We start from the raw sequence: 14,782 nt of genomic DNA, 5'->3' as shown, positions 1-14,782 counted from the left end.
CAAGTCGATGCAGTTTATGCCAGCATGCGGAGGAATCACTTTCCCATCTTTTTGGAGAATGTGACTATATGAGGCACATGTTAGAAAATGCTTGGGGTGATCTGGGGTGGCCTATTCTTTCCTAGAGACAACCTTATTGCTCCACACCTGGATGACAGAGGGAAACGGTGAAAGTTCGTCTGGTGCATATGGTTACTTATGACATGGGAGATTATTTAGAAGGAACGTAATCAACGCATTTTCAGAGGGTTGTGCAGTAATTGGGCTGCCTATATGAATTGAATACGGTGGAAAATTTTGAAAAGGGCCTGCTCTAAATGGCCTGGACCCCCAATTGAATGGATCTGGAGGAACCAGGAGATCTTTTGATGGATCCCCGACAATGCGTTATTGTTCTTTAAATCTGATATGTTTCCGGTTTTTCGGGTCTGGTTTCTTACCTTTACCAGATTCGTGTCCCTATGTATCCTTGACATAGTGGGTGTGACATCTCATCACACTCGTCTATGCATCTTCTGTTAACTCTATCAATTCATATTTATACTTTCTTTCAAAAAAAAAAAATCTGAAGATCAACATGGCACACGCAAGTCCAAACTGATGGGCGATGACAACCAGACAGCTGCTCGGGGGTTGGCAATGATACATGATGCATCAACAAGGCCATCAATAAAAATAAAAAAAAGGCAACACTGGTGCAAAACTTGGCTCCAAATCAAATCGCCTATTTGCAACCAACGCACGTCACACTTGTAGTAGGCTTGACACAGACGTGGTATCCTATTGGGTATGCAACTCTTGAACAATTCCTTGGTCCCCAGTGCACAGAAAGCTTCATATCAGATGAAGTTTGCTTCTGAGAAGTGGCTTGAAGAGATTTTTTTTTTTCAGGTTTCCTGATGTACAAGTTAGTGGCGTTCGACCATAAGAACCATCACTAGCAAACAGCCATTTAGGTTGGTCCTCACGTTGCGAGAGTGAAAAGGAAGCGAGCTGGGAAGTGAGAACTGACCATTGCTGAAAAGCTATATCAAGACGACCACACATCCCTAACCATAGAATACTTTCCCATGGCACATCATAGAGATTAGGTAATGTTTTCCGAAGGCTTCCCTCGCTCCACCATTTGTCTTGCCAAAACAATGTGCGTCGATTGTTCCCAACGACCAAACGAACACCATGACAAAAGTTGGGCAGAATGGAGACTGAACCCTTCCAAATCCCCGATCCCTTCTTCCACTTCTGATTTTTGGACCAGCTAGAAGGCCATCCACAATGACCTTATTTTTCAATGTAAATATTTGCAATCCAACTCTCCTTGCTACAAATTACCCACAACCATTTAGCGAGTAAGGCCTTGTTCCAAATGTGTAAATTATGGATTCTCAAGCCCCCTAAATCACGAGGTTTAGAGATAGTAGACCAAGCCACTAGAAAAGTGAAAGTGCCTTCAGATTTACTCGACTAGACAAACCTCTGAAAAATATTAATAAGATGCTTTTCCACTTTCTTGAGCAATTTGAAAATATGCAAGAAGTGTAGTAACATGAGTGATATGTTGAACCTCACTGGATTAATGTGACCTGCAAGAGATAAGAAGCAAGCAACATAAGATTAGGTCTTAGCCCTCACACGGTCCTCCAACGCACTCCAATGTCACTCCCTTGAAACACCCAAGTGCAAGAGTAGACCTAGGTATTTCATAGGAAGGGAACCACCTTTTGTTAGAATAAAAAACAGAATCATGATATAAATCAGATTTTCATATAACATGATATGCAAATAAAATATTTGATTCAAATCGTAACAAGGTTCAAGCATGCCATATTCGGTTTGAAACCAAAATCCAGATACAAGTAACAAATCAAACATATGCACGAAACAGAATAAGAACAACAAATAAAACATGTTATTATTCTGCGAAAGGCTAAGGCGTATAAGAATACTCCCCTTAGAGAAGATTCACCCTCACATACGGTGCAAAAAGGGTCTGACATTCTTCCCCCAGGATACAATAGCCTCGACGATCTGAGTTGGTGCACTCTGATGATAGATCACCCTTCGAAGACAACCTCAGCGAATGACTGATGCAGAACTTCCCTTTCCAGGAAACACCCACAGAGGAGCAAAAGAGAGAGAGAGCAGGGAGAGAGAAACCAAGAATCACTTGCTTCAGTTTGTGTATCTGCATAATCGCAGCCCTCTAACCACGTTTTATAACCCCTGAACAGGTACCAAAATGTGAAAGAGACCCATTACTATTTACGAAGTAATGTGACCCATTAACGGAATGATCTGTTATCCATTTCTCTTTTTTCAATATTTAATCCAAATAGAAACAATAAATGCAGGACAAAAAAAACATTGAACTTAGAATGGATATGACCCTAAAGGGCCAATTACCCGAACCTGACCCGACGGGCGTGCGCACGCGCATGTGTCTGTGGTAGTCATCCCATCCTCTTGTTCTTTGGAACAAGTGATAGAATCTCCATGTAGGTTATAAAGCTCACAACCTTTTCGAGATTCTTTAATATGGGACTATTCCACATCATCAAAGTCTAAAAGCACTTCATAAAGGAGTGGTCCCCAATTATTTTCTTTTTTGAATTACCTCCGCATCTCTTCTACATCCAACATTCCCCCACAAATTCAAAGTATGAAAATAGGAGGAAACAAAGATGCAAGATTGAGTAATCTGCAGCAGGACATACCATGCTTTCAGTAATGGTATCTGGTTTGAACCACTATCCTAGTTAACTAACTTTACTCCCACAGGAACGAAGTGAACTAAAGTCTTGAACTTGAACCTTTGGAGTGAGAGTGTCCATTAAAAATAACATGATAAAGGTTATGGTTGTAATCTTTAAGGGCAGCGTGTTAAAGGCCATGCGCCTGAATCCTGTTTCATGAGTGACTTTATGAATAACCCAATTCCTTAAATTGCGGCTACACAGTCACACTCACATAGGTGAACTTCTCCAGAGATGCACTGCTAACATCTCGCCTAAAAGGCTTTGAACTCATTCAGAGTTGTAACTATTCCTTAACTTGCAACTACATCACCTTTCTAGAGTAATCAAGAGAAAAGACACAGATACATAGTATCACATTAAGAAGGTGCTATCCAGTTCACCCTACAGCTTGTTATTACTACATTGAACCTACTTTGTGGGATCTCCACTCAGATAGGTTGGGTTGCCACTGTAGATGAACTACTGATGGGTTTCAGTCTCACCCCCTCTCTAGATTTCAAGACCAATGACTTATCTAGTCCTTTCGTTAATGGATCAGTTGTGTTCTCTTTGGATCCAACATAGTCCACAACAATCACTAACTGAGATATTAGTTTCCTTATAGTTTTTATTCTGACTTGAATGTGTCTTCTTTATTTTTTATTATATTTTATGCTTTTGATTTTTGTAATTGTGGCCATATTGTCACAATGCACAGTTATTGTAAGAATTGGTTTGCTCATTAAAGAAAGTTCCTCTAAAAGTCTCTTTAACCATTCAACTTTCATTCCTATAATTTCTAAAGCATAGAGCTTAGCCTCAACAGTAGACCGTGACAAGATGGTTTGCTTTACTGATCTTCAGGCGACTGCGTTGCTACCTAAGGTAAATATATATCATGTTACGCCATAACTCCCAGAGTTCATGGCTATCCAACTCACATCACTATATCCCTCAAGAACGGCAGAGAATCTCTTGTAATACAAACTTAAGGAAATAGTTTCTTTCAGGTACCTAAGTACCCTGTCCAATGCCTTCCAATGAGTGCGATTTGAACAACTTGTGTATCTACTTAATTTTGTCGCAGAGAACAAAATATTCGGTCTCGTACAATTTGTAAGATATATCAAACTTTTAATAGTCTGAGAATACCTTAATTGAGACATAGGAACACCAGTCGTACTCTTATAAAGAGGAGTGAAATGATCATATGAAGTTGCTACAGATCTTTCTTGGTTATAACTAAATTTTTCGAGTACTTTCTCAACAAAGTGAGATTGAGAATTAGCTATTCCATTAGCTGAACGAGTCAGCTTTAAGCTTAAGATCACATTTGCAATTCACATATCCTTCATATTAAATTTACTACTAAGAAACGACTTCGTCTCATTCACAATTCTCATATTAGAACCAAACAATAAAATGTCATCTACATACAGACATAGAATGATACATGCATCACTTTTAACTTTGTAATAAACACATTTATTAGATTCATTGACAACAAAGTCAAATGATAAAATCACTTTATCAAATTTCTCATGCCATTATTTAGGGGCTTGTTTTAGTTCATATAATGACTTAACAAGTCTATAAACTCTATTTTCATTACCAGGACCCACAAAACCCTCAGATTGATCAATACAGATCTCTTCTTCAAGATCGCCATGCAAAAAGGCAATCTTCACGTCCATTTGATGGATCGAGAGATCATAAATGGAGGTCAGTGCAATAAGCACCCTAATTGTGGTCATTCGAGTAACCGAAGAATAGGTGTCAAATTAATTTATTCCTTTCTTTTGTTTGAACCCCTTGACAACTAGTTTAGCCTTGTATTTATCAATGGATCCATATGGTTTTAACTTCTTCTTAAAGATTCATTTGCACCAAATAGTGGAGCTACCACGAGGGAGGTCAACCAGTTCCCAAGTGTCATTAGAGACAATGGAGTTCATTTCACTATTTATAGCTTCTTTTCAATGCCTTGCTTTAGGTGAAGCCATTGCATCTCGAAAAGTGAGAGGATCATTCTCGATAAGGTAAGTGATATAATCATTTCCCAAATCCTTGGTAATCTGTGGTCTCTTGCTCCTTCTTGTTTCAACCACTTCCTCAGACACAATTGGTCCCGAGTGGAAACAAGATGACTTAGCCCCCACATCTGTCATCCTTTTCACATGTTCAGGAATGAAACCAGAAGTTGAAGGCACATCTAAAGAAGATAGATTCTAAGGTACACTAACTTTCATGGGAAATACATCCTCAAAGAATGTAGCTTCTCGAAGCTCAACGATAAAGTTTACATCTAGGCCAAATATCTCAGACTTAATTACTAAGAACTTATAGGCATAATTGTTCTCTATATAACCCAAGAAGACAACATCTATAGTTTTAGGACTCAACTTCTTCCTATTGTACTCTTAGACAAACACCTTTGTAAGGCACCCCCACACTTTGAGGTATTTTAAGCTAGATTTCTTATTTCTCCAAAGTTCAAATGGGCTACTATCCTTATGCTTCTGAGAAACTCTATTCATAATATGGCAAGCCGTATTCAGATCATCCTCCCACATATAGGTAGGTAATCCAGAACTCTCAAGTAGAGCATTTATCATATCAGTTAGAGTTCTATTCTTTTTTTTTGCAATCTCATTAGATTGCGAAGAATATGAAGCGGTAAACTCATAAACTATGTCAACAGATCGACAATACTCATCAAGTTTGTTAGACGTATATTCTCCCCCTCTATCAGATCTCAATCTTTCAAGTTTTCTACCAGTTTGTGTTTCTGTTTCATTCTTAAAAATAAAAAACTTATCAAAAGTGTCATCTTTTGATTTTATCAGATACACATAGCAGTATTTAGTGCCATCATCTAAATACCCCTTGCCAATAAATATTTCAGAATATAAAATAATAACTTTATTATATTTAAAATTAAACTCACATAACCCTATCTAACTAGACATGAACCACTTAAAATATTCCTTCTAACTATAGGCACATGGTGCACTATGTAAAAATAGAACTCATTCTGAAGGAAACTTCAGGTCTACACGTCCAATCCCTAACACCTTTGTAGCTGTGGAGTTGCCCATAGTCACGGATCTGCTTGCAGCTGCCTAGTAGGAGACAAAGACAGACTTATCAGTACAAACGTGCATATTTGCCCCAGTGTCAATCAGCCACTCAGTTGGCTTATAAACATGATAGATTTGCAGGTTAACAAAAACATACCCAGCATTGGTCCCAACGACCTCAGTCACCATATTGACTTGATGTGTACCATTTGTAGTCCCATGAACATTGGCCTTCTTCGAAGGACATTCCTTAGCCCAGTGCTCAACATGTCCATAATTCCAGCAAGGTTTGTTCTTTGCCTTCTTCTAGATTTTGACCTTAGGTTTAAATTAGTTTTTCATTGCAGGTTTCACTTTTTGTCTCTTGCATTTAAAAGGTCCGGTCATCATATTCACTTTATGCTATTCAGTTGGCATCACAACTTGTTTTTGACTCTTATGCTCTTCCTCAATGGCTATGGCTACCATAAGATAATCCAGAGAGATCTTTCATCTACGGTGCTTGAGAGACATGCAAAAGTCTACCCAAGACTTAGGAAATTTTTCCATGATGGTCATTACTTGAAACTTCTCAGGAAGTTTCATATCAGCCTCAACCAAACTATGAAGCAATAGTAGAAACTCATGTACCTATTCAGTGACCGACTTGCCCTCAACCATCTGATATTTTAGAAACTTGGCAACATAGTACTTTTTAAGACCTTGGTCTTCGGTATTGTACTTTTTGTCAAGTTGATTCCATAAGGCTTTAATAGTGGTAGAAGAGGAACTGTATACATCGAACAAGGTATTGGATAGATCCAACAAAATGCAACCACGATACATACCATCCTTTTCTTTCTACTCTACAGCTGCATTGATAGCAGTGAGATCAGGATCAATCTCAAAAATCGAAGGGCATTCAAACTCTAGAACAAATAACATCGAACAAGGTGTTGGATAGAGCCAACAGAATGCAACCATGATATATACCATCCTTTTCTTTCTACTCTACAGCCGCATTGACAACGGCTGGATCAGAATCAATCTCAGAAATTGAAGGGCATTCGAACTCCAGAACAAATAACAAGCCTATTATCGTGAACCATATTTTCATGCATTGTTTCCAACACTTGAAATTTTGATCTGCGAATTTTTTAGGCATACCGAACATGTCTACTTTTGGTATAAAACCAGATGAAATTGACATGCTTAGAATCTTGTCTAGGACTGTTAGAATAAAAAACAGAATCATGATATAAATCAAATTTTCATATAAGATGATATGCAAATAAAACATTTGATTCAAATCGTTACAGGGTTCAAGCATGTCATATTCGGTTTGAAACCAAAATTCAGACAAAGGCAACAAATCAAATATATGTACGAAATATAATAAGAACAACAAATAAAATATGTTATTATTCTGAGAAAGGTTAAGGTGTATAAGAATACTCCCCTTAGAGAAGATTCACCCCCACATACGGTGCAAAAATGGTCTGGCATCCTTCTCTCAGGATACAATAGCCTCGGTGATCTGAGTCGGTGCACTCCGATGATAGATCGCCCTTCGAAGACAACCTCAACGAACGACTGATGCAGAACTTCCCTTTCCGAGAAACACCTACAGAGGAGCAAAAGAGAGAAAGAGCAGGAAGAGAGAAAACTGAGAGTCACTTGCTTCGGTCTGTGTATCTGCGTAACCATAGCCCTCTAACCACGTTTTATAACCCCTGAACGGGTAACAAAACGTGGAAGAGACCCATTACTATTTATGAAGTAATGTGACCTGTTAACGGAATAATCAGTTATTTATTTCTCTTTTTCCAATATTTAATCCAAATAGAAACAATAAATGCAGGACAAAAAGAATATTGAACTTCGAATGGATATGGCCCTAAAGGGCCAATTACCCGAACCTGAACCCGACCCGGTAGGCATGCGCGCACGTGAGTATGTGTGTGGTAGTCATCCCATCCCCTTGTTCTTTGGAACAAGTGATAGAATATTCATGTAGGTTATAAAGCCCACAACCTTTTTGAGATTCTTCAATATGGGACTATTCCACATCATCAAAGTCCAAAAGCACTCCATAAAGGAGTGGCCCCCAATTGTTTTCTTCTTTGAATTACCTCCTCATCTCTTCCTACATTCAACACCTTTAACGCCAAATATGTTTGATGTCAATAGGTGCAACTGACAAGAGGGGTCATTCAATACAAAAATTTGACTTTTCTCCTTATTCATATGCAAGCCCAATGTTTCAGCAAAGCATCTAAGAATAATCCATAATGTCCGCATATTCATTTTGGTAGTTGATGAAGCATAAAATGCACATCAAGATAACCAAATATTCATGCATTTCAGCATCATATTTAGGTTTAAAACTTGCACTTAGATGCATTTAAGTATGATTGAGCTACAATTTGAATTTCAATCGAATCGGAGTTAAAATGAGAAAGATATTGCATTTACAGTGCATCAATTTGGACCTCGAGGCAAACAGAGTCAAGATCCAATCCAAACGACCAATTTGGATCTTGGATAAGTACAAAACATACCAAATCCAACCCAATCCAGCCCCAAACTCGATTTTTAAAAGTAATTGCTAAATACCCTTCAGAAAAAGGTGCCTAGTCAATATTTTGTTTTTAATCCTTGTTTTAGAAATACCCAAAACATGAGGTTTTGCTATAAAATGCATGATCAACCCTAAGAAGGGCATTCTTGCCTTGGGAAATGCACTGCTCAACTGCTCTCTTCCTTCCCTCTACCATCTTCTCCAATCTTCTTCTTCTTCTTCATTGCTCTCCTTCTTTGCCTCTTCCATTTCCTTAGTCGCCCATTCAGTTCCATCACCTTCTTCCTCACCATCTCTTCTTCCTTTTCTTCTTCATCTTCCATTCCTCCTTTGTTGACTCCTAAATCGTTTTTGGTTGTGTTGTACAGGTATAGCAGGTCGTGGGGAGTGGTTTCTTCCACAAGTGTGTCGTCTACACTACGTGGAAGATCGGCCCTCCTTTGCCAGTTCCCTTCCACCTGAGCTAGACTTGATTCTCCCTCCATAACTTGCCTCTCTCTCGTGAAAGCAGCTCCAGCACACACAGCCATTAACGTGGAGGTAGCAACACCTCAGCAGCCTAGATGGCATCCTTCCTACGGCTTGAACCGCTCACCTCCTACATCCTCACTCGTCGGACAACCGGTATATCTTCTCATCCTTCTCTTGTAGCTAGAAACCCATTAAGCGCATTTTTTGTTTTTTGTTTTCTATTTTTTGTGTCTTTGGTGTGACTGTCAGCCTTAGTGTGTAGTTGGTGTGTCTAATATCACCTGGATCGAGTCTAAGTAGTAGTATTAGTTGTTGTTTTGTTGCTCTTGTTGTTTCAGAATTAGATAAAATCAATTTCCTCTCTAGCGCCAAAACCGGCTAGAATGATTCTAGCCGGTGGTGGTTTGGTTAGCCTAGAGATTGACGTATGCTTATTAGGTGTAAATTTGTTAGTTTTGAATGTCTATTAGCTGCTTAAGTTTCTGTAATTATCATAATCAGTTTGGAATTTTAATTGTGCATTTGTAGGGGCCCTATTGCCAAAGCTCGGTTAGAATCCTTTCTAACCGAGATGGGCGTTTTATCAATTAGGGTGTAGTTAGTAATCTCAATTTATTTTCTGTGATTAGCAGCTTTTCTGTAGGTGTTTAATTGTTGATTAAAGAATTTAGTTAGGTTATAGTAGTATAGTGTTAATCAAATGTTAGTTTCAATTCTGTTTTGGTATGTCTTAGATGTTATTTCAATTTATGTGTCTTGTGTAGATAGGTTGTAATTGTTGATTTCCTGTGTTAGTATCAGATTTCAGTGTGGTGTGATGCTAGTTTGTTGAATATTGTGTGTGAATCAAAATAGTTTTCATATTAGCCATACTTAGATGATATTTCATTTTAGGCATTTTTGTTAGGTAGCACATAGATTATTATTTTCTACTCCAGCATCATGACTGTGGTCATTTAGCTACAGTGTAGGAGGATAAGTTAGCATAGAGTAGTAGTATTTGGCTGAAAGTTGTTAGTAGGGTAGCTGAATTCTAATTTTAGCCTTGCTTCGAGGTAATTTTGTGTTAGGCGATTTTTGTGTTTGCTCAATAGCATAGGTCTTTGTAGTGACTGTCATTTTTCTGTTCCACATGTTTTTCCTGTTACATTAGTTATTTTATAGTATGTTCAATGATTGTACTAATTTAGATTAGATATCAATTGTTGTTTCTTGTTTAGTTTTTAGCTTTTTAGGGATTGATCAACCCAAAAACCGAGTAGCCTTTGTCTACTCGGTTTAGGTGTATTCCAAGGAATAAGTAATTAGTTAGTTGTTGTTTTGGTAATGTAATGTTGTTAGTGTATTTGTTGTTTGATGAATTAGTTTAGAGTAGAATAGGTTAATTTGCAGAATTTGCTTATGTGTTAGTTGAGCTCTTGCATTAAGCATTGCTTACATGCATTTTCCCTCTAAGCGAGTTTGGTATTGAGCATTAGATTAGGTTTGTGTGATTTCTGTGTTTTTCCGTGTTTCCAGCCAAGTTTAGATGTTAGTTAGTCAGCATATAGTGTGTTACTTCATTTAAATAAGTTAGATTAGCTGTTGTAGTGAATGTTATTGTTTGTCATAGTTAGTTTGCTCAAACCCCATAACTCGACTAGAATTACTCTAGTCGATTGAGGATATTGTCTAAATTTTTGCAGAGCTGTTAGATTTGTGTTTTCAGCTTGTTTTTACTTTCAATTAGGTAGTATTTAGTCTTATATAGGTTGTAGTTAGCTTAAATTAGCTTTCCCGTGTGTTTTATATCTTCATCGCAACGATTCTTAACTCCTACGCCAAAACCGACTATAATCGTGTATCTAGCCAGATTTGTCAATTTGTGAGAAGAAAATTCCTAGGTAAATTACTGTTTTCTGTAGTTTAACAATATACTTAGGTTAATAATTAGTGTATGCATGTGTTAGTTCAATAATTAGCATTTTAGGTTTAATTTCTTCATTGTTTTGCCCTTCGCAACATTTGATTTTCTAGATAGGTCCATTACGTAGTTTTGTCTAGATTTGTGATGCCTATATCCGAAGCTCCTGGAGTGATATTTGGGATCTGAAAGTTTCGCTGAATTTTTTATCATGTCAGAAATACAACAAAACAAAAATCACTCCAATTGGACTTCGTTTGAGCCGTCTACTGTTCATTTTCTGACCACCTATCAGAAATTAGAGTTTCACGTAGGGCGAGGGGCATAGTTATCATTTTTATTTTTACGTAGTTTTTCTAATTTCATTTTTAAGTGTTTTATTAGAATTCTAGTATTAATACATAGTTAATTTAGCATTAGGTTAGTTTAGTCAGTGAATTAACTATGGTTATTTCTCGTTTTACGTAAAAATTAGATTATTAGTTAATTCAAGCATTAACATAGATTTAATCGTTTCAATCATTTACGTAGTTTTACTAACTTTGTTTTCGTGTTGTGCAGGTGATATTAAGTTGCATATTAAGAGCAATTCGTTCAAGTGGTAGCGTAACTCATTAGTGAAAGTTTGACAAAAATGCCCTTGCATTTGTCGGCTTAAGTCACTGTGTAGTTTCTTTTTAAGACTTATTCAATTTAAGTTTCAATATATTATTCCTTGTAATTGAACAAGTTCAATATCAATAAACTGCAAATTTTATTTTTAATTGAGTATATTATGTTTCTGTGGATCGATCTGAACTCACCACTTACGTGGAAGATCGATATTATTACTTGGTTGGCGATTTTCCCAAAGATACTTCGATAAAAATAATGTTTTAAAAATAACCATTGCAAAAGTTTGACCAGTAGCCTCCCCAAAAACCAAGAGGTCATCAGCAAATAGAAGGTGAGAAATTGAAACACTCGAAGAGACCTTACACCCGTGAAACTTCCCTGTGGCTTCCATAGAGGATATTATAACTGAAAGGGCCTCCATAGCCATGATAAAGAGAAGAGGTGAGAGTGGGTCACCTTGATGTAACCCCCGCTTGGGTTTGAAAATTTTACCTCTTTGCCCATTAATAGACACCACAATAGAGGTTGCATTTAGAAGACTCTCTATCTATGAGTGTCATTTGTCGCCAAACCCTATACATTGCATTCAATATAAAGAGGAACCACCAATCAAGTGAATCAAAAGCTTTCTCTAAATCAATTTTCAAAATGAAAAGAGGTTTGCCAAAGGCCTTCGTAAAATGAATGACCTCATGGGCCACAATGCAAGATTCATGAAGCCTTCTATCGGGAATGAATGCACTTTAAAAATTGAAAATTATCGGGTTTATAATCATTTTTATCTTTGAGGCCAAAATTTTTAAGATGATTTTAACAAGAAGTATCTAGAACAAACAAGCATTGAGATGATCAGATAAAGGATTTAGCACTAATTTTATAAATTTTAATTTAGGCCCATTCACATGTAGAATGGCCAAAAGTTTAGGATACGTTCTCTATAGAATCCCCTCATTTGGGTGGGTTGACTACCGAAATAAGAACGATACAAAGAATTGAAAGGTTTCATACCCTCATTGTGATCAATCTTTTGAATCTTTACATGGTAAAAGGTCACTTTATTTTTAATTGGAGCGGCCTATTGAATGCATGTGCATTTTTGGTGAATTCATTTGCAAATCAGATATGTTGGAACTTGAGTTAGTCAGTGAGAATGGAAATCATAATTACTTTTAAGTTAACTATGGGGTCAGCCAACATAGGTGTTTCTAATATCCGTTGTTATATGATGGGTTATTCATGTACATCAAGCCACCATTAGGAGTGCAACAGGGTCGGGTACCCATTATACCCGACCCAAACTGATATTGGTGAATCCATGAGTTTGGGTTGGGCCCAAAATATAGACCCATAGTGAGAACTGGTTGGGTGTTGGGCATTGTAAATGAAGACCTGAACCCAAGCAGACCCAACCCAATTGTGTACCCAGACCCAAATGATTTTCCATATTTTAAAACCGAACTGACTTGATTATCTATCCAAACCAGCTTTGAACCAGAATCAACTATACACCCAAACCCGAAACAACCCATACCTGAACCCAGTTCATACCTGATCCATTTGAAAGTTTCTAATTGACAAATATTATATATTCATTCAAACATTTAAAGACATTGATAAACTTAGAATTAATATGTATTATATTTTAGTAATATAAACCTTAATTCATTTTTTAATATACTTTCTATTGCCCTTTTATGGTGAAAATTGTCACATTGAAATGAATCTCAGAATAATACTCAAGAACTCATTGAATTTGATATATTTTGAATATGATATATCATTGTTTTTTTTGTTTCAACTTAAAATGTTTGGTTGGCATGGATATATTCTTTTTATATTAAGATTTTGATATGATTTAGAATATTTCATAAGCTTCTATTTTGTTAGCATATAATCTTCTCAATAAACACTTGATTCTATTAATTTACATATCTTTTATTGGTGTAATTAGGTCTAGAATACTGATCATATTAAGATTTGAACTGAAACCCGAACCCTTTAACCTACATGTCTACCTTTTTCAGCCATACCCCGACCCGAAACCGACCTGAATCAAAATAGGACTACAAAAGATCTAACTCGGTTATACCCGACACAATGTATAATTGAATCCATTAACCCATATGGGTTCACAGTTTCTAGCTGAAATCGAACCCGAATTAGATTGGGCCATATTTGGGTCTTACTTCTAAACTCGATTCAGAATTGGGTCTGATAAGTCTTGACCAAGTTACACCCCTAGCACTATAAGAAAAACGTTAATTAGCGATGGAAATAATCCATCGTAAATTTGCGACAGATTAGCTAGAGAAAACCAGTCGTCCTTAAAATTGGAATTAGCGATGGATACATTTTGTCTCAAAATCCGTCGCTAATTAGCAACGGAAACAATCCATTTCAAAATCTGTCGCAAATTAGCGACGAATGAGCGGTAGAATTTATCCATCGCGAATTTGTGATGGATTTTGCGACGAAAAAAATTTGTCACTAATCTGTCGCTAATTAGCGATAGATTAGTGACAGATTTTTTCCTTCGCAAAATCCATCGCTAATTTGTAGTTGGTTGCCACGTTGGCAATCCGTGTGAGACAATGTTCTACCAATCAAAGCACAAAGTGTCGTGCACCTCAAACCTATATAAGTACATCGCCATCTCCTGGTTCCTCATCGTCGGTGACCCAATCGCATAAGGCTAACCCCGTCATCCTCTCCTCCGGCCAGACCTATGAACGCAACTGCGCCTACGCCTGGTTGTACTCCGACCAGACCCGTTGCTGCTCTCTCGACAATCTCGTGGCTTCGCGAGTTTCGGTATCGAGCACGATCACAACCCCTCACTTTCGCCGACGATGATAATGAGGCTGAGAACACCCGCCGGTAGGAGCTCTCGCTAGTCCTGACCGAGCTCCCTCCACCACCACTTGATCGTCTCTGTCTGCTTTGTCGATGCCTCGCGGACCTCAGCACACCTGTGTCGCACCTCTGCGGCTGGCCATCGCTTCCCTCGTTACTGCAGATCGATGGCCAGCTCCCCAACGGGCACTTCTCCAGCAAGACCACCGAGTTGGAGAGGTCCATTGGTGATGATCCGTCTTCATCTCTCAGCTCCGCTCCTTTCCTGAGGTCGTCGATGACCCATTTCAGATCGTTGGTGTCTCTGGGATCCCATGGCGAATAGGCCAATTGCTCAATCCGTGAGGCGAGAGAATCGACGCAGGCAGATCTGGAGGCAGCAACGCGGGCTAAGACCAAAAACCCTAAACCCTAAACGGAAAAAGAAAAGAGCAAGATTTTTTTTAAAATTTTTATTTTATTTTTATTTTGTGATGGATTAACGACAGATATTATCTGTCGCTAATATCTATTACCAATTTAGCGACGAATTATGGACGAATATTTATCTATCACAAAACCAAAT

The sequence above is a fragment of the Nuphar pumila genome, chromosome 11 (assembly GCF_984573655.1).
Source record: "Nuphar pumila chromosome 11, dmNupPumi1.hap1.1, whole genome shotgun sequence".
Taxonomy (NCBI): Eukaryota; Viridiplantae; Streptophyta; class Magnoliopsida; order Nymphaeales; family Nymphaeaceae; genus Nuphar; species Nuphar pumila.
The sequence above is the reverse complement of the archived record's forward strand: the minus strand, read 5'-3'. Positions refer to the sequence as shown.